This window comes from Amblyomma mixtum, unplaced genomic scaffold (genome assembly GCF_055824585.1).
Source record: "Amblyomma mixtum isolate Tamu unplaced genomic scaffold, ASM5582458v1 scaffold_35, whole genome shotgun sequence".
Lineage (NCBI taxonomy): Eukaryota > Metazoa > Arthropoda > Arachnida > Ixodida > Ixodidae > Amblyomma > Amblyomma mixtum.
In genome coordinates this window covers 61977-84030 of record NW_028317732.1, presented here as the reverse complement: position 1 = coordinate 84030, position 22054 = coordinate 61977, and the positions used below count along the sequence as shown (strand labels likewise).

Genomic DNA, 22054 nt, shown 5'->3' with positions numbered 1-22054 from the left:
CGAACGTTGGCGGCGGTTATAATACTGCGCCAAATCATCAGCATATGAAGGCGGTCCACAGGTTTCATTATTGTTCAGCTCCAACTCCTGGATACGCCATCTGTCATGTCAACTGAAACTTGATCCTCATGCTCGAGGATGCAAGGCTATAAGCAATATCGGTAAGCAATGTAAATTGCTCAAGTGACTATCTTTTTCATGAAAATGGCAGAAAAAGGTTGTCGATTCTCGAGCAACCTGTAACTGCTGTAGTGCATGATGCGCTGCAAAATATCATCAGCATAACTATATCCACTGCAGGTCAATGGCCCCTTCGATATTCCTGCAATTAACCTTTTCCTGGCCCAGCTACACCCACCTTGTCATCGTAAACTTCCTAATGTAATCGGCCCATCTGATACACTACAACCCCTGCTACGCTTGCCTGCCTTGGAATAAACTCTTTTACCCTTAAAAGAGTATAAACACTTATTTTATCATATTTTCTTCTCTACAATGAGGCGGAAACACTACTCTGTATGAATTATCACGTGGTACTCGCATACAACAGCTAAATAATATATAATAGAATTTTTGTATTGCTATTTTGGTTGCAACAGCCAAACGGTGACTGCAACATCAAATTACGCTTACAGGCTATGTAAGGCATAAAAAAGTGAAGTACAATCGCTGCTTCTACATTAGTTGTCATTCAGACTGTTGAGGCATGCTGGCTTTAGCATTGCAGTGAAATAAAATGACAAATCAAAGATTATACCGCAGTTCTTTTTTTAATACGCATTTTCGTCAGCATTAGAAAGCAACGGAAACCGAGGGGGAGTAGGCAAAATGTGTGTGAACACCAGACGAAGGCCAACAGTCCCCTTAACAAGATTGTGTAAAGAATAAAATATAGAATGCATCACGTTATGCTAATATAATATATATAGCGAAGAACGTAGAAAGGTAAACAGTATATATATATATATATATATATATATATATATATATATATATATATATATATATATAACACAGAACTACAAAACATAAACATAAAGCGCAAAGGATGTAACATTATTCCTATATAAACAATAACAATACATAGAACGGCTACATTTTTGAGTACCTGATAAATAGGAGAAGCGCAAAATGAGGTAGAAGAAATATATATATATATATATATATATATATATATATATATATATATATATATATATATATATATATATATATATATATAATAAGTTGGGGAAGTCACATTGAAAAACTTAACAGATTTATTCAACGTTTCGACCAGGGACTGGTCTTTCTCAAGATTCTTGAAAAAGACCAGTCCCTGGTCGAAACGTTGGATAAATCTGTTAAGTTTTTCAATGTGACTTCCCCAACTTATTATATTTTTAATCAGTTGCCTTGAAGATTTTGTTATCCCTTATATATATATATATATATATATATATATATATATATATATATATATATCGTACAAGGTGAAGGTCCGTTGGATCAGGTGCAACATAAACGTAAATGAGTTGAGACGGTGCAAAAACAACTTTCTTTATGGTAATGTTTTCTGCGAGGGCCGGGCTCGACGGCTCAAATAGTTTATTTAAAGGAACTGGGATAACGGGAGCAGCCGCAGCAAGAAACCGAGGTCAGGTAAGTCTAGCACAGCTACACACGCCGATGGCAATGCCACTAAACCGCAGGTTCATCTTCGACTGTCCCGCAGACGTGCGTCTTCTCCTTTTATACCCCCCCCCCCCCCCACACACACACACACACATGTGGACCCCGGTGCAGCTCGCCGGGTTATGTCCGTTTCGACGGCGAGGCTCTCAGCGGCGCGGACCGACTCAGGGCACCCGAGGTCGACCTGGCACTGGACCTCGTTTTCTCGGATGGCATCCACAAAGGTTTCAGTGCCGACCAGGGCCATGGTGGTCAGTGGCCCACCCGGCTACGACTGCAACGCCAACCGTAGGACAGCTGCAGCGAGGTCCTGGTAGCCTTGCTCAGGCTTCCGCCGGCGAGCACGCAGGCGCTGCTTTTGCCAGGAATGGCGGGTGAGGAGACCCGCTGTGGCGTCGTACCGTCCTAGATCCGCACGGGGCACGTTTGGGAGCAGCTCCGCCCCTCTGCCCTTCAGCTCGCCAATGAGCAGACAGACTTCGTGCTCTCGCTCCGCCCATTTGCCACTGCAGTGGTGTCCTGCTGGAGCTGTTAGGACTCCAAAGAGAACAGTGCCATCAAAGGTTGGTTAATTCCAGCAACTCCAGCCCGCAGACAGATCCGGACGCACCCGCTCTGAAGCCCACGGTCGGACTGCGAGGACTGCCGAACGGGCGCGGGTAGGAGTCCTCGCGGTCGATTGTAGTCTCCGGACATCCGCAGTTCGATTCCGCCTGTACTGCATGCCGTACTCCACGCTGGCACGCATCAAGCGGAGCCTTTATCAAAATCCAGTCGTCGGGCGAAGCGCTGGAGGACAGCCTCCAGTGTTGGGAAAAGTGGCAGGCCGTCGGAATGCCTGAGATCGTAGGCGCCATCCCCCGCGTCATGTGTTGCATCAGCTGGTAGTGGGCGGTCGTCCTCGGCCACGTCAGCGACTTGTATCTGGGCGCGGGTGAGCGCCATCCCACCGCTGCCACCAAAAATGGCACGGGGCATGAACTCGGCCCGCAGAAATCACCAAAGAATTCATGATCCACGGCAAAATCCATCCGGCGGCGACAGTTCACTTCGATCTTAGTCGCGCTCGCCCGGCGTGCTCGCTCCACGCTTCTCATTCGGGCGCAGCGCTCTCTTGGACGGCGTACGGCGTAAGCCGTAACCTGCAAAAACATAAATACATGTTTTTCTCAGTTTGGATGAAGGAGACGTGAAACCCAGAAACTGCGTTTGAAGAGTCGGGTCTAGGTTTCTAGAAGTCGCTTCCTATGCACTTCTAAAACTGTTGATAACTATTGTGTTGAAGGGTTATATTCAAAATTATTGGATAAGTATGCAATCAAGTAGGTATGAGGCATGTCAGTCATTCAAAACCGTAATTAGTGAGAAAATTGGACGCGTCGTATTTCACGTGCCGTAAACTATCATTCTCTTTTACCCAACATGTGTCTTGAAAAGCCTTCCTGTTTTTTAACAAGTTTGTGGACACAGGTTTCAGCCGTTTTCTTCTAAGTCTGGCAAACTGAAAGAAGGTTCTATTTTAGGAAATACTATCTCGTGCATTGATGGGAATATGCGATATTGCACACATAAAGTGTAGAAATATGTTTCTTTTGTTTGTTTGTGTTGTCGCTCTCTGTACCACTGAGCCATAATTAATGCATAAGTAAGAATTGCTAAGTAAACATGTATTTTAGTTTGACTGATAACTTCAGTAACAGTAACACGCTCGTTGTCACTTGTCCGATGTCCTCCACTGCTCAGTTTACGTGTGCACTTCCTACACGTAGTAGTCTGCTTCAAAGCATTTGAAGTCCTGTGAATTAAGAGCGCACAGCAAGGTTCTCAGTGCGCACATTTTCCACTCCGATGAGTGGATGTTTCCTGACCCAATAAAGCCAAAGAAAATCTCAAGTACCAGGTGCCGGTTGTAGCTCGTGATCGCGAATGAAGAAATCTAGGCGGTTCATTCCAGCGTGTAGCTTCTGTAGCAGTCGTCCTTCAGACGTACAGGGCTACTGCTCATATTCCGACATCTGCTGAGGTAACAGTGCTAGTATTTATACTGTGAGGTTAGTCATAGTCGCCCTGATGGTGGCGCGTATTTGACACCGATAATACAAGAATATGTCCGTGCATTGCATTTTGTGAAACTGCACGAAATTTCCAGTCTAGGTACCGCTTTATACTTTTTAGTGGTTCGGTAGTATTCACAGTTTGAAACGAAAAGAATACTGTTGACAAGGGTATTGATCATAAGATTTATCCAGCGCGAAGGTTTGAGGACACGAAACAAACACCGCACAGGATAGCGTCCCTCCTGTGTTGGGTCTCGCATGTATTTTGTTCCTTCACGCTGGATTACTTTTTGATAACAATGAAACAATGAACCTACTAGCCAACAACAAAATCTTGATGAACATGTGGCGCACACAGGATGAAAAAATAGTGACGATGTTTGTTTGGAAACCTCCACAAATAAAACAACGGAATCAGCAAAGCAGTACCAATAAGAACACGCAAGTAACAGGTTTCGGGCATATGGAGAGGAAGGTGGCTACCGGGGTGTCTCGCGGGCACACATTTAGAAGTGAGTCGCGACACCTTACTCATAAGCAGAAAAGGTTTGGACACTTGATTCTGGATTTCCTTCTCATTAACCTTGTTTACTCGATGCATCTCTTCCTACAGAGCGGAGTTAGGTGCCCACTTACAGTGAGGTGGGTAGTGCGCCCCTTTGACAGCTAATGCTGCATTTACTCGCATAATAAACTACATCCCCCACTATGAATGTGTAAAATTATTTTTTTTTTCTTACTTAATAGACACACCCCATCCTTTTCGCAAGGCGTCTGCTGCTGATGATAGTGATGCTAGCAGCTGCCCTGTTCTGACCGCCAGAACAACTACGCCAAAATATAATGCGCCATTTGTCTAACTTCATCACTGCGGTATCTCACTCTGCTGCAAAAAGGACCCATAAATGTGCAATCTGAAGAAAGGTGTTTCAGTCTGATCTGAGATAACATAAATTGTAGCATAGCTACTTGCTGCTGGCATACGCACTGAATGGCATATGTTGTGCTAAAGTGAATTGTACTTGTCTAGCTGTGCTTGCTATACACACCATGATGACCCGCTTTGCGCTTATACAGTATGCGCTGGTTTAACTCCTGAGTTATGGATTGTGCTCTGGAGAACAGTAAGAGTACTCAAGACTGCATTTTGTTTTACCTTGTAGCTGAGTCGTACCGAATAAAGTATTTCAATTATTAAAGCACAGTGTTTTTGTCCTAATATTAGCGCTTAAATTTTCCTCGAATATTTCCTTCGCCTAATGAAACCGCACTCAAATTCTCACAGATTTTTTTGGAAGCAATGGCTCTGCTTTGCGGGTAAAAATGGTATGTTTATTTTTTTTTTGCTTGAAGACATGAGGAGGAATTTTGCAAAGTCGTTTCACATTATTATAAAGCACAAAGTGGTATTCCAAAAAGTGACTGATAAAAATTAAGAAGTGTGTAAAAAAATCTATGTTTAATTTATCTAAGATTTAAAAAAATGTTATCTGAATCCGAGATAAGCACTACAGCAGTGTAAACGAAATCATTCAGACACTCGTGTGGCTTCTTCAGTCACACTTGCGCTTGTGTGAAAGTTTCTGAAATTGAGGGAGAAAAATTTGAAACACATTTCTGTATTTTTCGGTTGTTTACTACACTCTAAAAAGGCACCAAGCTAATAAAAGAGGCCTAATATAAGGATACCAGGTAACTAAAAAGTCTTTTGCAAAAAAAAAACCTAGGAACTTGTACTGAATTTAACATATTTGAAGCCATCAAGGCAAGCCGCAGCTTGCTCATCATAAGCTGCGTAAGAGGTTTCGTAAATTTCGCTACACACAGCGCTCATAAGAAAGCAAGTAAAATAGCTTTGACTACACGCCAATACAACTTCTTTCAGGCATCTATGTATCTTTGAAAGGCCACCAAGACGCCTTCATTATAACGCCCAAATACTTAATAGATATCTGGAGTTTTTGCCAAACAATTGGAGATATGGAATTCCCTTTTCTTAGACACTCCAACGTCTTCTAGTAGTAATATAACAGCTTGTTAATAAGCAACAACAATGTAACTAGTTCACTGTAGGACAAAGGCCTCTCCCATATCCTTCCAGTTAGTCTTGTTCTCCGGCTGCGACCCTTAAAACAGTGGACGCAAGGTATCTTGCAAGGTATTCCCAAACTGCTTCACAGTTCGTTATCAGCACATATACATCAAACTATGGCTTGATTTTGTGTTGCCATGCGCGCTATAACAGCGCATTTGGAGGAGGGAACTAACAGTAGTACACAGATCACAACCATACAGAGCAGTCTAGATATCTACAAGGCATATAAATGACTCTAGCAGTCACCAACCTAATACCACCGATTAATTAAATTAGAACACAATATAGATAAACACATTTTTCTAATAATTTATCAAAACAAGAAACTGCGGTTGCATTCCGACTGACGAAAACTAAGCAATGAAAAGTGAAATATAGGAAATTGAAGAGCGGATTTTCTTACTCGTGTTCCGAAGCTTCCCGCACCGCATGGGGACGCCACCCGACGAAGCCCATCTGCTGTCGAGACGTGCGCATTTGACAGGTCTTGACAGCAGGAGGGCTTCGTCAGATAGCGTGCCCGTGCAGGGCAGCAAGCTTCGCAACATGACGGGGTTCGGTACGAGGAGGGGCTGTTACCTTTTATCATTACTGTACATATGGTTTTGCAGCCCTACTGCGGAAACAACTGCAGTCAGGAACACACACCACGATTCTACACTGCCCACTTTCCAGACGGGTGACATTTTCACGCATGCGAATAGAACCAATACTGTTCACTCACAGTTATAAATTTTCGGATGTGTTCAACAGGTCCAACGTTAACCAAGATTATATGAAAAAATTACTTGCGTTTTAGTTCGAAAGCATTCATACGCTCACGAACACGACGAAGAATCTTGTCACTGTACGTATTTTTGAACTCCACCGTATGTACAGTCCTTGTCAAAAGTAACCAGGCTGCACGTTTTTTTTTTTTTCTCAGTCGTATATTCAAGCTATTATGCCAGCCCTGAAGCTCTAAATCTCTGTACGGTAAGAAGAACCCCTGTTCACACCTTCAAAGAACTTTTTGATCTTTAGGGAAGCCGTGCGGGCTCTGTTATACGAATGAGAAGCAAACCATGGAGCCTGGTTACTTTTGACAAAGACTGTACATACGTAGTTTGTACGTGCGATCTTGTGCATTTGCCGAACAACCGGAGTTACAAACCGAGCTTACCCGACTCTCTCGAGTAAGCTCGTGTGGTAACTGGGGTGAGCTCGGGCATTTTCGGGGTAGCGTCGCGCCAGCTGCGCGCGAGGTTCCTTGGGAAAAGCAACATTGGTCATATAATCCATACCGGTGGCTGTGATAGAGACAGCCACCTGCCAGTAGAATTGCGCATCGCTTCATTACTGCGCCATGGCGCTGGTATTTGTATCAGGACTCTCCGCCATCTATGAATGTTGAGTAGAGAATGATCAATTATGCATATATGGGCATGAACGCTCTAAATATATCGCGTCATACCCTTTAAGGCAGAGCTGAAGTGCCCCTCCAATTGAAGAATAACACCTGCTTTCACAGGTCTGTTTGGTTAAACTACGTTAACCACCAACTATTTTTTCTAATTGTTCTTATTGTAAAGTTCTACAGGCTTGCCAACTGTAGGGGCGTCATGTGAAAATAGTTGTAAGCCTTTTTGTGCTCGCGTTTCGTAACGTTCCCGTCCGAGCCATGCTGTCGTGGTGCCGTGCTTTCCCTCGGTGAGCTTTTCTTGTAGGGTCAGCAGCACGCGTTCCTTTGAAAAGATGGCCCACGCGTTCCTCGCCCGTCTTACTATATGTTTCTTTCTTTGAATCAACTCTGCCTTCGTGTAAAGTGTCCATGCGCGTACTCATTTCTTGTTTCAGTTTTGTCCTTGTGTCATTAGGGTGCACCGTGCGTCTTCGTATACAGTTTTTGTTGATCATTTAGTGCACGGAACTTCAAGTGCCTACTGCGAGCCACCCCACGCGTCTGTTATGTGTCTGAGTTTGGTCGTTCCTTTCCTTAACAAACTCGGAGCCATCTATAGTAATTTCCAAGCGTACCTGCATAAATGGATCGTTAACACTGCGGACCGAGGAGCAGACTCTTCGACATCGCATTTGTCTCCTGGAACTGCGGAAGCGTGGCCTTTGGGAATGTGAGAGCCTTGCCCTAATGGCTGTCCCGTCGAGAGAAACTTTACAACGGCCGCGAGCTGTATGCTCGCTTAGTACGACGTACAGACCTACGTCGAAAGCGGCACAGCTCAGTCATTTTCTTATACACTGCTGTCATCCATTTATTTGCATTGTACTTTTTCCTTTTTGTAATGAAATCATTTGATTAGATCGAGAGGAATTTTTCGGAGAAGCAGAGAAATGGGACCTATCAGAAAGTAGGCAGAAGAAACAACTACCAAAACATCAACAAAATTTGGAGAAGATACGTAAGCTCCGCCTTAAGCGTATGATGCGATAGCGTAGTCGATTAGACTTTTTATTATCAGCTGTTTTACACGAATGAACGCACTTTTTTCAATTATTTCAATTCAATACTTGATCAATTACACACTCTAAATTTTAAAAATTAGCATCACTAAGCTTTGGCTTTCAAACTGATCATTTTAACGCCTTCGAACCCACTTTTTCTATTTTTTCATGTTTGATTTCCTTAAATAATTAATTACAAGGATTTCATTAACTCATCAACGCCTGTCACACAGCAATCAATCATCGATTACAGGAACCACAAATTACCATGATAAGGTTTTTTATGCAGCCCCTAAATATATGTCTCCGATTCGAATCCCAGCGACGAGCTAGGCTCCAACTTATCAAGTAAGTTTATGCTGCACGAAGCGCTGAACTGTATGTCCCTATCCGGAACATTCTGCGGCAAGCGGTTGGCATGACACGATCAGTTTTTAGGCAGCCCCCAATTATTTTCGACACGCGGTGCTGAGGTGCTGACTACGCCGGCGGCTTTTCGACCAAACCAGCTGTATACATTGTCACGTAAAAAGAGTGATATAAACTCTGTAATGGCGAGTAGAAGGCGCAGATAAGCAGAATTTTGAAGACGCGCAAGTGAGGTAAAGAACAGAGAAGCCAAATCCAGCATCTAACGGACGCACTCGGTTGTTCTCTGAACGCGCCTGCAGCCCCATGCAGTAAATGATCACGAAGCACTTCTACACAGACGCACGGCGCTCTTAAATGTCACAAGAACAAACCCCAGATAAAGTAATCAGTACACACATGCATACTTTACGCGATGCTGGTGTTCTTCCAAGGGAACAGAGATATAGTATTGTAGACGAGGAAATGCGCAGATGTCTTGCCGAAGGTGTCAGGATCGCGATCCCAAACAACTATCACAACTCCTCCCAGCGACGCATGGCATCTTGGGCAACGTGGCTCGGAGGGACGCTTTACGGAACACAAGCTAAAAGAGGTGCAGTAGCATTTACAAATGAAGTCCCAAAACCCGCGGAGCTCTATTTCCGGAAGACAGTGGTGCACACTTAACACAAAAAAAAAAAATCGCGAGAAAAACGAATTTTATTTCGGCAGTACTCTGAAAAATGTTGATGTATATGTACATGTACATCACATCAATTGTGATATCTCAGTAGTCCCTGCCATACACTTAAAGAGCCATGTGTGGAAGCCGTTGTTTTTTGCATTTTTATTCCCTCTCTTAAGCAAGAGCCTGTTTTTAGACGAAGACATAACTCCCTGATGCATCATAGATTTTCGTAATTTTTATAGTGCACTTCAAGAAAAATACTACGTCCATTACAACTGCTTATTGTTTATTCTGTTTATTCATACCAAGAGCTATGCTCAAAAGGAAGTAAAGTTAAACTACAGAGTGCGGCGAAGATGAAAACACTCGTTACTAATGTAAAAGGTATTTCCTTCACAACCATTGGATATATTCTTCAGCGTCTGTATTATACGTGATATGTATTAAGCTTCATGAAAAACAATGTTTAGCTTCGAACAAAAAGAATCGGCTGAGAAATATAACGCATTCTTTAGGAGAACTCAGTTTTTAATTCTCAATATTTCGGTGCAAAACCATCTTTGTGAACCTTAAAAATTGCAAACGCGTAGCGAAACTCCGCAACAATACTTACCTATTCAGAACCATTTTGCCTGGACCTTGAAAATCCCCTGAAAAGAAGCCAGGCTGTGCAAATGAACGAATTTGAAAAATTTAGGACGACGGTCTCAGCTGATCAATTTCCTAGAATTTTTATGTCTTATGATTTAGTGCCGCTTGCTACGGTATCGTTCATGGTTTTAAATTTGTGACTACAGTTGTACTGGATAGACGCTCTTGCAGATACTGTAGCTGAGACATTTAATGAAATAAGGATGCAATTTTGCAGACAAGTGGATATTCCTTTTGAAGTGAAATTGCAAACGGATTCTCCAGAAGCTTTGCGGTTATGATTGATGCGTACCTTGCACATAGGCAGATATTAGTTACAAAATTTTGCTCTATGAATCCTTGCGCAAGCCTCGTATATACTTTGTTTTGCTTGAAGAGAACCAGAGTAAGAACGTTCCATAGGAATTAATAAATAACTTCCCAAAAACCTTTAAAAGCGCCTAATATAACGAATGGAAGTGCGTTAATGAACCCCCTGTTTGCAATGCGAATATTTTCTTTGCTTAGTGACATAATTTTGTACCGGATAAGTGGATTCCTGCCAAAGAAGTATTTCAGACGCACCTGCATTGCATGATGCATGTTGTTAACGTTGTAAATAAATTTGTATTCGATGCTGCGGATGGTCCACAGAACTTAAACTTCTCGCATGTCGTCTTGTTTATGTCGTAATAGTATGCATCCATATCGGAGGGTGGCACCACTTCTCTTTTTTTCTTTCGTTCATCACAGCTGTCTGGCCGTTGCTTGGCACACACTCCTGGTTGTTCACCTTCGGATGTTGATAAAGAATTGGCACAGTAGGAAATAATTCAGTTTTATTTCAGAAGCAGCATGAGAGGTAATAGATGATAAAGAATCATAGCATTGAGTTTCGCAAGTGAAAGCTCCCATTGCAGCGACCAAATAAAAGAAGTGTTCTGCCATCGAATGTGTCAATGTGCGATCTTGCTTAAAGGGAAGCTGAAATGGTTTTCTGAAAATTCGAGGTTATTCAAGCATTCGAACCAACAGAGCTCCAAGAAAAAGCATGCAAAGTATTTTTACACAAGCATTTAAAGTAGTGACGCAATCATCGTTTAAAATCGCGGCGAAATTCAGGCTTCTGCTCACTGCGTCATCCGATGCCGCCAGACAATGCTTTGTGAGGTTAACCTTTTATGACGTTGGTTTTCTTCCATGAAACAACCGTTTCTTCACTGGAAACGAAGCGCCGCATGTGACGTCCTCTGCACGTCGCTGTGTGAGGTCATTATTTGCACCTCTGCCCGTCGCTGTGCGCTACAGAGAGGCCTCAACGCCGACGCCTCTTTATTGGGTGATTGCACCGCCATTTCATATGATAGGGGCAAAACTATTTCCCAAGCTTTAACGGCATTTTCACATATTCGGCTCTTTTAAACTCATCGAATTCTAGAACATCTTATGTTGCCTTACAAAAGAACACGCGCTTCACTTCGCAGTCATCGCGTTTTTTATATCAGTGCAGGGAATTCAAAATTTTCCCATTCGAAGGTACTGCAGATAGTAATAACAATAGGTTACGGAACCAGATGGGGAATAAATACGTCACTCCTATGTGACATCGTATTGCCAGGCGAGAAAAATCGGCAAATAATTGTAGACATAAAAATATTAAGCAAACTCTCTCTCTCTCCAGAAAACCAAGAGATTTCCTAAGACGCGTTCTATGTAACACTTGAAAAAAGACTTGCCGTGTGTAGCAGGTAATTATATTATAGTGCTTGATAATCGCGCAGGGAAAGAAATCTGAAAGTTCTTAAATTCTCTACTTCCTATATACTGATAACTCGTTCCTTGCAGCCGTAAGTCATTATTACTGGAGGTTCGACTTACAGCTAGAAGAGAGAAACATCTCCTCTTATGGCTATCGGAAAACGCTAAGAGTCAGAGCCTGCTCAGGCATCTAGAAGAGAATAGCCTCGACGACCTACTCTAGATACTTACAGCCTTTTATGACGCCATATAGAAGGTAGTCTAAATTAAAAATAAAGTTGCTGACATTAGGCAGCAAACTATGAAATGCCAAAGTAAGGTATTGTGAGTATCTCGATGTGTCATTTGAAACTTCTCTTCTCCCGGCCTATTGCATCAGGCACTGGTTGTTTCAGGAGAAACAGACAGTATTAGATAATTCTAAGACTCAGAATTTTTAATTTTTTTACAAAAATTATATATTTTAAACAGTTGTAATACAGCTTCTTGTTGTCCATGCACAGCAAACAAGCTGTGCATGGACCGCACCAGAAGCATAAAAACGTTGCACCCCATTATAGAAAAACAGGCCGAACTGCCTAGGCTAATCAATAAGCGCAAGGTAATGCACATAAACAGGTTTTCTGCTGAGGATCAAGCATACGCTAAATTTGATGCAACGGAGCGAATCGCTGAGATAATTCGAACAACCTTAGATCTCACACAAGCAAAGGAAAGTTCAGAATACAACGAATTTCTTTATACAGTCTTCCTAGGTTTTGAACAAGCATTTACTCAGTGAAACAAAATCAATAATGCAGCCATTGCTAAATCACAGTGTATAAGGGGCAGGTGCAAAGCCGTTAAAAACCATCCTAATCATTGCCATAAACCTAACTACCTCCACCGATGAACAAAGGCGTCTCCCATATCCTTCCATTTCAACGTGTCCTCTGGTCCGGACCCGTTGTCCCCGTAAACTTCTTAACTTCATCTGCCCACCCGACTTCCAGCCGCCAGCTGCGATGCTCACTCTCACTTAAAATCAATTATCTCACCCTAGACAACGCTCGGCTATCTTGTCTTCGCAGTACAAGCCCCTCTCAAGACGCTGTCAATGGATTCGGGTACCAGGACGAATTTTTCTTTGGAAGCTGCATAGCTTTCCTTTGTAGCCGTATAGCGGCTCTTGGGTGGATCTCAATTTGTAATTACTTCATCATTAAGAATCTACTCCACCTTTGGCGATTCCCTTTAACATCTCACAAACAATGTTCCCACTTCGAGCAATAGATCAATTCGCTCTCGCTCTACCAGATGCTAGCCGTCCCGGCTAGCTCAGTTGGTAGAGCGACTGTTTAGATAAAGCGGTGGTTCCGGTTTGGAACTCCGAAGAAGGACTTTTTATTTTACTATGAAATTTCGGTGTAAAGCTCTATAGCTTTCCTCTGTAGCCGTATGGCTGCGCTTTGGTGGATGCTAATAAGTAATTATTCTCTTATTACAAATCTACTACACCTTGCGGGATTTCCCGAAACATATGAACAACACTGTTCTCCTCTTAAGTTGTTGATCAATGCGATCTCGCCCTACCATGTGCTAGCCATCCCGGCTAGCTTGAATTGTGTACTGAATAGTGAAAGCACGGCGTTGTAGCAACGACGGCTTCTGCATCAGTAACCTCAGTGAGCGTTTGTGTCTAACTTGGAACACATAAATTGTGCCTGTAAGAAGGTCGAACCGAAGGCCTGAAGTGAAAGAAGTCCGAGTATGCGCGTGAACGTAGAAACGCCAAAGCGGTCCTGTCAGACGTCCAACCGGGCAGTCCCTTCTGAGAGGCCATATGGGGAGACCTTTCTCCTGCAGTTAACATAGGCAGACTGATGGCAATGATGATGACAAATAAAAATTCAAGCTCGAAATCTTCCACGAATTCAAAGCAGAACCCTTAACGGTAAAGGGAGGAACCAGGGTTATATTACACGGAAGTGACAGCATGTGCACACTCGTTCCCACGGGCAACCTAGCGCCTAGGGTCCTAGACGGTCTATTAGCAGCAGGCAGACGCAATCAGTGCGCGACTCGTTACTGGTGCTGCGGTGTGATTGAGCCTTCCCTGCTTGAAGCGTGTACATGTTTCCTGGAAATCTGTGAGCATTAGAACTGACTGGCCGGTAATATCGGCTGGTCTGTATTATGCAACAATTGTACTCTAGCCAAGGCGAGCTCCAAGCGGTCCGGAGCGGTGCTGACGTAAATTTCAATAGCCACAACTACCAGAACCATTGCTTTCGGATCCCGCAGTGGTTCCTGCCCAGCCTCAAGGCAGCAGAGATCTGTCAGTGCATACTACGTGTTAGCGTCCGTCTGACGCATTGCGCAATCTAGCGTGCACGGAGGGTTCATCGGTCTTCATATCTGTCTGGCTGCAATTAAGATTAAGCAGTACAGGTATGACAGGAATCCAATCGGGCTAATCACGAGTGAGTTGTGCTCTGTGTTTAACGGTAGTGTCGATCACCGGCTAATCGAAGAGGCGCGAGGACATATCAGCACTAAGGGGTCGCACGTAGGCGCTGTTTTTGGCTTCCCGTCTGCACGTTCCACGGTAACAGTGTGAATCGGGAGACGTAGCGCAGTCTTCGTTCTCTTGAGACCCCCACTCTCATCTTGTGCTTTTTGTTGTTAATGAGGCGGTGGTGCGGGAGCTGGTAAGTGAGGAATGCTTGTTTCGAAGGATGTCCGTCACTCCCAATCCACATTTTCTGTTCGGTGTGGATTTTGTTCTTCAGGAACTCCAACGTGAATTGTGCTTTGCTGTTGTGCAAACTATATAGTTGGTGAATACGGATCCGATCGTTTAGGGGGATTGGTTATCCATTCAGGTGTACCGTTTGGCTTGCCGGCCGCTCAGGTTTTTGTGTATCAAGAGGTATTACGAGTTCTCTCGATGGTATTGAGATTGCCAGTCAGGCCCGCCATTGCTATGCTGAAGAGCAAGGGCGAGATCACCGCGTCTTGCGTCGTGCCGGGCCTGGAAGGCTGAAAGACATTCGAGCATTTGTCTCCGAACTGACTTGCTGCAGAGGGGTCGCGCAGATAAAAGAAGACGTAGTAGTGCACGTGCTGTTCACAGTTTGTAGCTTTGAGGCTGTCAAGGACTGCTCGTGCGTAACGCCGTCGAAGGCATATTTTAAGTCTGGAGCGAGTATGATATTTCCCTGTGCTACCCTATGACTGTCTACAACATCATACTCGAGTTGGGGGAGGAAATTTGGGTAGTGTGTTTCTCCCACAAACCACACACATGTGTGGCAGGAACTGGTACACGCGCTCCAATTGCGCCATTCGTTTCTTGATTGCAGATTGCATGTGTTTGCCGAAGGCGACGGAGAGAAAACAATGTATTTTCATCCCTGCTCCTGGTCGCAGACCAAAGTCTGAGTCCATAGACCCAACACGTGGATGATGGCGACGTAAAGGAAACCGGCTGCAAGTTCCTGAGGAAATGGGGCTTGCCTGCCTTTGGAATGAGCGTGATGGTCACGTGCTTCCGGTTCAGCGGTACCACGTCGCGCTCTGCTTCAAGCCTGAGCGCAGGTATTCTTCAGCGGGTTGTCCGGTTGCGTTGCTGGCGTCACATGTGGATGAGTCGACGGTGGTATTCCGACTGCGCTTAGGAGATATTGATCGACGTCCAGAACCTGGGCTGTGAGTTATTTTAGGCCAGGGATAGTGTGTGCCCAGCCGAGCATAAAAAGCAGGAGCAGCCGTACGCAGCGGGTCCTCAAGCCGCAATAGCAGCCATGGTGACCAGGCGCGCTGCTTAGCTAAAAAAACTGATGCAAAGTGAAATCGGGTTATCGTCAGCGACCACTTATCCCGGATTATAAGCGAGTGCGGCCACCAACATATGTGAGCCGTCGTACAGTGTGTTGTATTCTCCCAGCAGTGAATTTTATGCTTACGGTCGAGCTATAGATTAGAATTATCGACTAGAAAATTTTTGCTGGTAACTTCCAAGTAGTGTTATAGGCTAATAATGAACATTTTATTTCAGTAAATAGCTTACGATGTACAAAATCATACGATAACGATGTACTTACCGGGATTGCAGTTTAACATGCAGTCTAGCCGAGTATCAAAGACACCTTCTGTTAAACAGCCATTCCATAAAAAGCTTTCGCACATTTGTGATGTCTTGTTGAAGAAGTACTTCAGTATAATTACAGTGCATTCACCAACAGTTTCCATAATTGGAGTTTCGCAGCTGACCATCTTGATGTACCATTTGGGATGCAGAGGTTTTGATAGAGCTTTAAGTGTGTAAAGCGGGAAGAAAGGGTGAAAATAAGAATTGGGGTGAGCAGATCCCAAAGGTACCAGCAGCACAAAAATAAAGTTCCATCTATATTTCCATTAAATATGTGTTGTTCGCATTCGGCAACCTGCAAAATGCATGGTAATATGGGGCTCCAGTAATATGCGTTGTGGGGCTAGTTGGTTCATACTCAGATTTCTTTTGTGCGCACAGAAAGACGACACAATAAGACACAATAAAATCAGTTGAAAGTTGCGCTCTGTCCTGTCTACCTTGTCTTATTGTGTCGTCTTTCTGTGCGCATAAAAGAAATCTAATATGGGGCTGTTGTAAATTTATTAATGCGCAGAGATTCAATTTTAACGTCATCAATTCACTGCCGAAGTTCGAATTTTGCACGTAATCAACCAGTGTACCAAAGTAATAATGGCTAGAGCGCATGTATAGAATGACAACTGCAGCCAGCATTGGAATCTATTATGCAGCCTACTGAAAAGACCGCAGCCTCAACAAATAAGAAGCTCAAGAACAGCCTTTGTTTGTTGTCAGTATGCTCACTACGGCTTGAGCACCAACTAGACATCACGTGGGCAAACACCACCCTTCCCAATGACCCCAATGCGGTCCCGGTTCTAAATTGTACTTATTTGGTCAATCCACGCGGGCGATATAAATCAGTTTGAAATTCAACTCGCACGAGAGCCTTTTCAGGCCATCAAAAATAGCGCAGGAACAGACCAAGGACAAGCAAGGACACACACGAGCGCTATAGCGCTATATAAGCGCTATATAAGGACACACACATAGCACTCGTGTGTGTGCCCTTGCTTGTCCTTGTTCTGTTCCTGCGCTATTTTTGTTGACATGTGTTACCGACAAGCCCAAACTGCCACCTTTTTCAGGGCCTACCTTGTCCGCTCATATCTACCCACATTGATTTCCTGCAATGCTCCAACGAGAGCCTGCAAAGTACGGCCTACATAGTGCCAAACAATCAAGGCAGCTTCTATAAACCATTCTTTACAGATATATCGGATATCGCTTTGAATGCTCGTCTCAAACGGGCAAAAAAAAGTATCTACATGAGAGCGCATTTATTTTGCGGAGACCAAACTTCTTACGCCCGGAATGTTACAAGCGAATGTTCTATTCTGAGTAGACGTGGAACACTGCGACTGATTTATGCATGATTTTTAACCTTTTTTCATAACACCATTTTAGAATAGATTTTGTAGAGAGTTCTGAATCGAATTTAGGCAAAATATTACATATTGATCATTTTTACAAGCTAGCCACTGCGAAAAATATAGAAGTTTCAAAACATTTTGGCAAACTACTTCAAACACGACAGAATGACCGCGATGTGGGCTAAAGGTTTCGAAACAGCACCGGAAGTTATACTTTCCGCATCTCAAACGCTGTATTCGTGTTTCTTTCTCAAGCAAGAATGTTTGACTAACTTCAGCTCAAGACAAAAATCAACTAATCAGAGACCCCGTGACACGGTAACTAGGCATGAACCCTCCAGTAACAACGTATAATTCACGACCGCGAAAAGTGTTCAAGAACGAAGCCGTGTTAAACAGAACGGATGATCGACGTAGAATGTTTAAAGTGATGGTTCTGGAAACTTATTTTTGGCAAATCCAGCACATCTAATCTCTTGATCGAGCCACAACTGTCCACAAAAAGATTTTATAGGCACAGGCTTTTACACGACATTGATCGGTGTAAATCGCGGATTCAGTCGCTAGCCTAAGACATTTCAGAAGTAGTTTCACAGACTACGGTAACGCGCTGGCATTACACGCCAGGAACGACACTGGAGCTAGCTACGACTAATTTTAACATTAAGAAGGTTCAGTAATTAGTGAGGCACAAGGCCGCTTAACAAAACTCTTTTCGCATAACGAATTGCGAGTATACTTTAAGAGGGTTAACTGCTGAGCTAGTTGGTTTTCAGACAAAGGATTTTTAGCGCACCGGGGACACAACACAAGAAAGACGACAACACGGGCGCTTGTCCCGTGTTGTCGTCTTTGTTGTGTAGCGCTAAAAATGGTTTACCGCTAAAAACTATTTATTATGAATTGAAACAGACAGCGCCACAGTCGCTTTCTATTTTCAAGGCGCCATATGAGTTCGTTAAATAAACCTGATGTTTCCACGACACTGGCTTTTCCCACTTTATTGCTATATTTCTTATTCTCCGGATCTTGTTTTTTTTCTATTTTCGAAGCTCAGTTTTACACCGCCTCTTGGTTAAGTCGCGGCTTCAGAGTGCGGTGGTGCCAGGCCCCCTACTCATTGTTCGACGATTTTTCTGCAATGTTTAACCATTTAGCAGCAAATGAATTCTGTTTCAGCGGAGTGGCAGCCCTAATCGGTCCGCTCCTAGCGCTCTCCAGAGCAGTACTCAAATATACAAGCTCGTGTGGGCAAGAAAAAGTTGTACAAGTTTCATTGTAATACCTCTCCTATATTCGGTGATTACCCATATGAAGAAGTTAGGGAATCCCAATCAAAAGCTAGCTCTAATCGAAGTGTTTACGAAGCCGCTATGTGATCGGAATCAGCGCGTGAGTGCCGCAAAAAACCGCGCACATTATTCTTCCTTTAACGTAAACGTTAGAAAGAAAGACGCGTCTTTGACGCAACTGCCTGAAAGGCGCCTCGGAGGATTTACTTTTTTAAGCTGGTATCACACGCATATCGCTCTACCCGCTAGGAACAAAAATGCCTGGCGGTGCTCTCATTTGGTTTGTTGCCGGTAGTACGCAATACGCATGCGACATCAGCTTAGCGTCAGCTTAGCGCGCTCACTCTGCTTGCTGCCAGGGTCCGCATATATGAACGCAACCGCGTCCGGGAATTGAAATGCAGTTTCTATGCAAATTGATGTACCTCCCGCATCTGTAGTGGGGCTGGTGTCAGTGAGCACTTCCGACAGGGGCAATTCCCTTGAGCTGAATTAACATTTCGGTGCGCAGCAATCAGTTGTTGGTTCACCTATGTTACATATGTTTCGGTTGTCTTCTTGTCCAAAGCTGATCACTGATCAGTACAGCTCCCGACACCTATGGGCCATAGTTTGAAGCATGTTGTCCTAGAAATTTGAGAGTGACTGTTGCCAAAATAACCGACAGTGCCCTGGTGAACTTTTCGACGAACACAGAAGTGCATAATCGAAGATGCTCCATCGAGTAAACCTGGATTCTGGGAGAGTTGGTGGTAGCAAGTATAGTGGTGGCACGTAACATACTAGGGAAGACCTGGCATAGATTTAGGATGGGAACACAGCAGCTAAAGTTGCGCAACTGTGGCAATGAGGTGCTAAACTTAAGCAGCCACCCCTATGTGTGTGTTTTTATCCCTCGAGCGCTACCGGCAGATATCTCCCCAGCTGCTGTATTCATTGTAATGACATAAGCATTTAAGAAAAGATAAGGTTAGAGGCTATAGTTTGGATAAAATAATTTAAATTCAAACTTTTAACTATTAGTTGCATTCCAAGAAGCAAAAAATATTTAATAGCGATGTCTAGCTTAGCACACAACTTCGTAATCGAAATGTAAAAATTTATACTTACTATAACTAATAAACAAAAATAAAAAGACCATGAGAAGGAGACCGTGAGAGTGGGCAGTAGTCACTGAAATACTTCCGCAATATTTCTTCTGCAAGTGAGAGGAAAGTGCAGATTTAGTTCGACGATCGATTTGCTCTTAACCTGGAGCCACTGTTTAACAAAGGGCCCCGACAACTAGCAATTAACTGTTGTAAAGCAGAAATTTGGGCAGGTTGGTACAGTTTTCATGACCAGAAAAACAGCCGAAACACATAAGACAAGAGAGAAATCAGCCGCTGTTTGTCCTCAAATCCTTCCTATACCCATGTATTCCCGCTATATTTAAAAGGTTTTGCTCATTTTCAACGTCTAAGAACGTGCAATATATTTGTGCCTTAATGCACGTGTATAACCTAGATCCACTCCATATTACCCGTTTATATGTCAGTAAACACCACTAATTGGTGGCATTAACACACCCCAAAATATCCTAAACAGACGTTTTTGAAAACTCTAAAAGTGTGACTACCACTTGAGGAAGTGGTCTGCCAGCAATTATTCATGGCTTCTGTCCGCCGAGAGCCATTCGACTACGTAACAAGCGGAGTGCAGATTGAGTTTTTCCCAAACATTTATGAAGTTAGTTATTTGTTATATTGCAGTCACGTAGGTAGACCTTGTCTGGTAGCATCCGTCAGGCACTTGACGTCGGATCTGACCATCTAAACATGTGCCCTGCTTCCAGATAGAAAGAAACGCGAAATCATTTAGATCCTTGTTCTTCAGTGGTCTTCTTTTCGTACTTTACTCTTTAGCAACTCGCAGAATAAAATTGCGCAGCATTCTTGCATTTAAAAATCGTATATATATATATATATAAAAAAATCCCCTGTGCCCCTTGGTTTCTGTCACACATATATATATATATATATATATATATATATATATATATATATATATATATATATATATATATATATATATATATATATATATATATATATATATGAGAGAAGTTAACAGGCACAGAATTCAAGGGGCGTAACTCGGAGGTCGTGGATTCGGATCCCACCGGCGGCATGTGGTTGTTTTTTCTTCTGTTTTTCTAATCAATTAGCTTTAAGCGATAACATATTTGGTTATATGATAAATTGATCAAATCCACAAAATAAAGAAATTATTTAAAGATCCCCTGTGCTCTACCGCTGAGCTACGGTGCTCTACCGCTGAGCAACGGTGACGGCTTTCTAACCTTCTGCTTTCGGGGGTATTTATGTTTACAAATAACTATACCCCCGAAAGCAGAAGGTTAAACAGCCGTCGCCGTAGATCAGCGGTAGAGCACCGGACGCGTAATTAGGAGGTCGTGGGTTCGGATCCCACCGGCGGCATGTGGTTGTTTTTTCTTCTCCTTTTCTAATCAATTAGCTTTAAGAGATAACATATTTGGTTATATTATAAATTGATCAACACCACAAAATAAAGAAATTAAGTAAAAAACCCCTGTGCCTCTTCCTTTCTGGGGCTGTTGGCTTCCCTCATATTTATAACCCTCATACCCCTTCCCTTATATATATATATATATATATATATATATATATATATATATATATATATATATTCATTTGGCAGAGGCTACATGTCGGCGCTGTATGCTCGCTCTGTTAACTGACGCAGACATTGCCAAAATTATTTTGGATTATTGTTACGATTTCTTAATTTCACTTTGTCCTCCTCACCATTGCTTCTGATAGAGAACGCTCACGATGAGTGTTGAGCGATGTGTGCGGCCAGGCCGGATGGATGTATGATTCCCGTGGTGATGATCTTGCTATCAATTACAGGTTGCCAGCTTCACGTGGACACTTTTGGTTTCTTCACAGCAAAAAAAAAAACGGCAGCAAGATATCAGGCCGCAGCAAATATTCTAGCGGATCTCCGTGTGCAGCCCGGTACGGACGACTCTGTGACGCTCAGAAACACAGAGGCCGCATCAAGAGCTTAAGCGCACAATAGGCTGCCAGGACAAGCAGCGCGTAGGTCCCTAGTGGTGTGAATCTAACATACGGCTTGTTTTCCGCTCCTTTTGCTTTATCGAGGCCCTCTCGAGACTGTTTCGGCAAAAAAGCGCACCGATAATTTTGCATTTTACTTTGCCGTCCGTCGGAGCAAACAACAGATTGATAGTTTATTAGAAAGCTGTTTTTTTCTTTATTAAGCTGTCATTTTCCTTGTAAACAGCCGGCTATACATGATATTGTATATGCAGGTGTATAGGTATAAGCAAAATTCTCAAAGGGGTTCAATAAAGCTAAAACTCTCGGAATCAATCTAAAACCGGTTCGGTGGATAATTTGTTTTTCAGTGCAGAGAGCATAAAACCTAGTCAGCGATTTTCTCAGCCGTACAATGAACGGCGACACAGCACGGGGGAAGGGGAAAATAATATTCTCAGTTATAACGAAAGCTTTATTACCATTACGTTTCAAGA

The 22054-nt window shown here is 43.2% G+C and overlaps 1 long non-coding RNA gene across 1 annotated transcript; it reads right to left on the bottom strand.

The window, feature by feature from the left end:
- Nucleotides 1-1782: 1782 nt before the first annotated feature.
- On the bottom strand, nucleotides 1783-21369 carry LOC149324428 (uncharacterized). Its single transcript, XR_016286845.1, has 4 exons — nucleotides 21303-21369; nucleotides 10523-10730; nucleotides 9921-9957; nucleotides 1783-2816 (listed from the first exon to the last, which is right to left on the bottom strand). It is a non-coding gene; the product is annotated as an uncharacterized LOC149324428 (long non-coding RNA).
- Nucleotides 21370-22054: the final 685 nt, after the last annotated feature.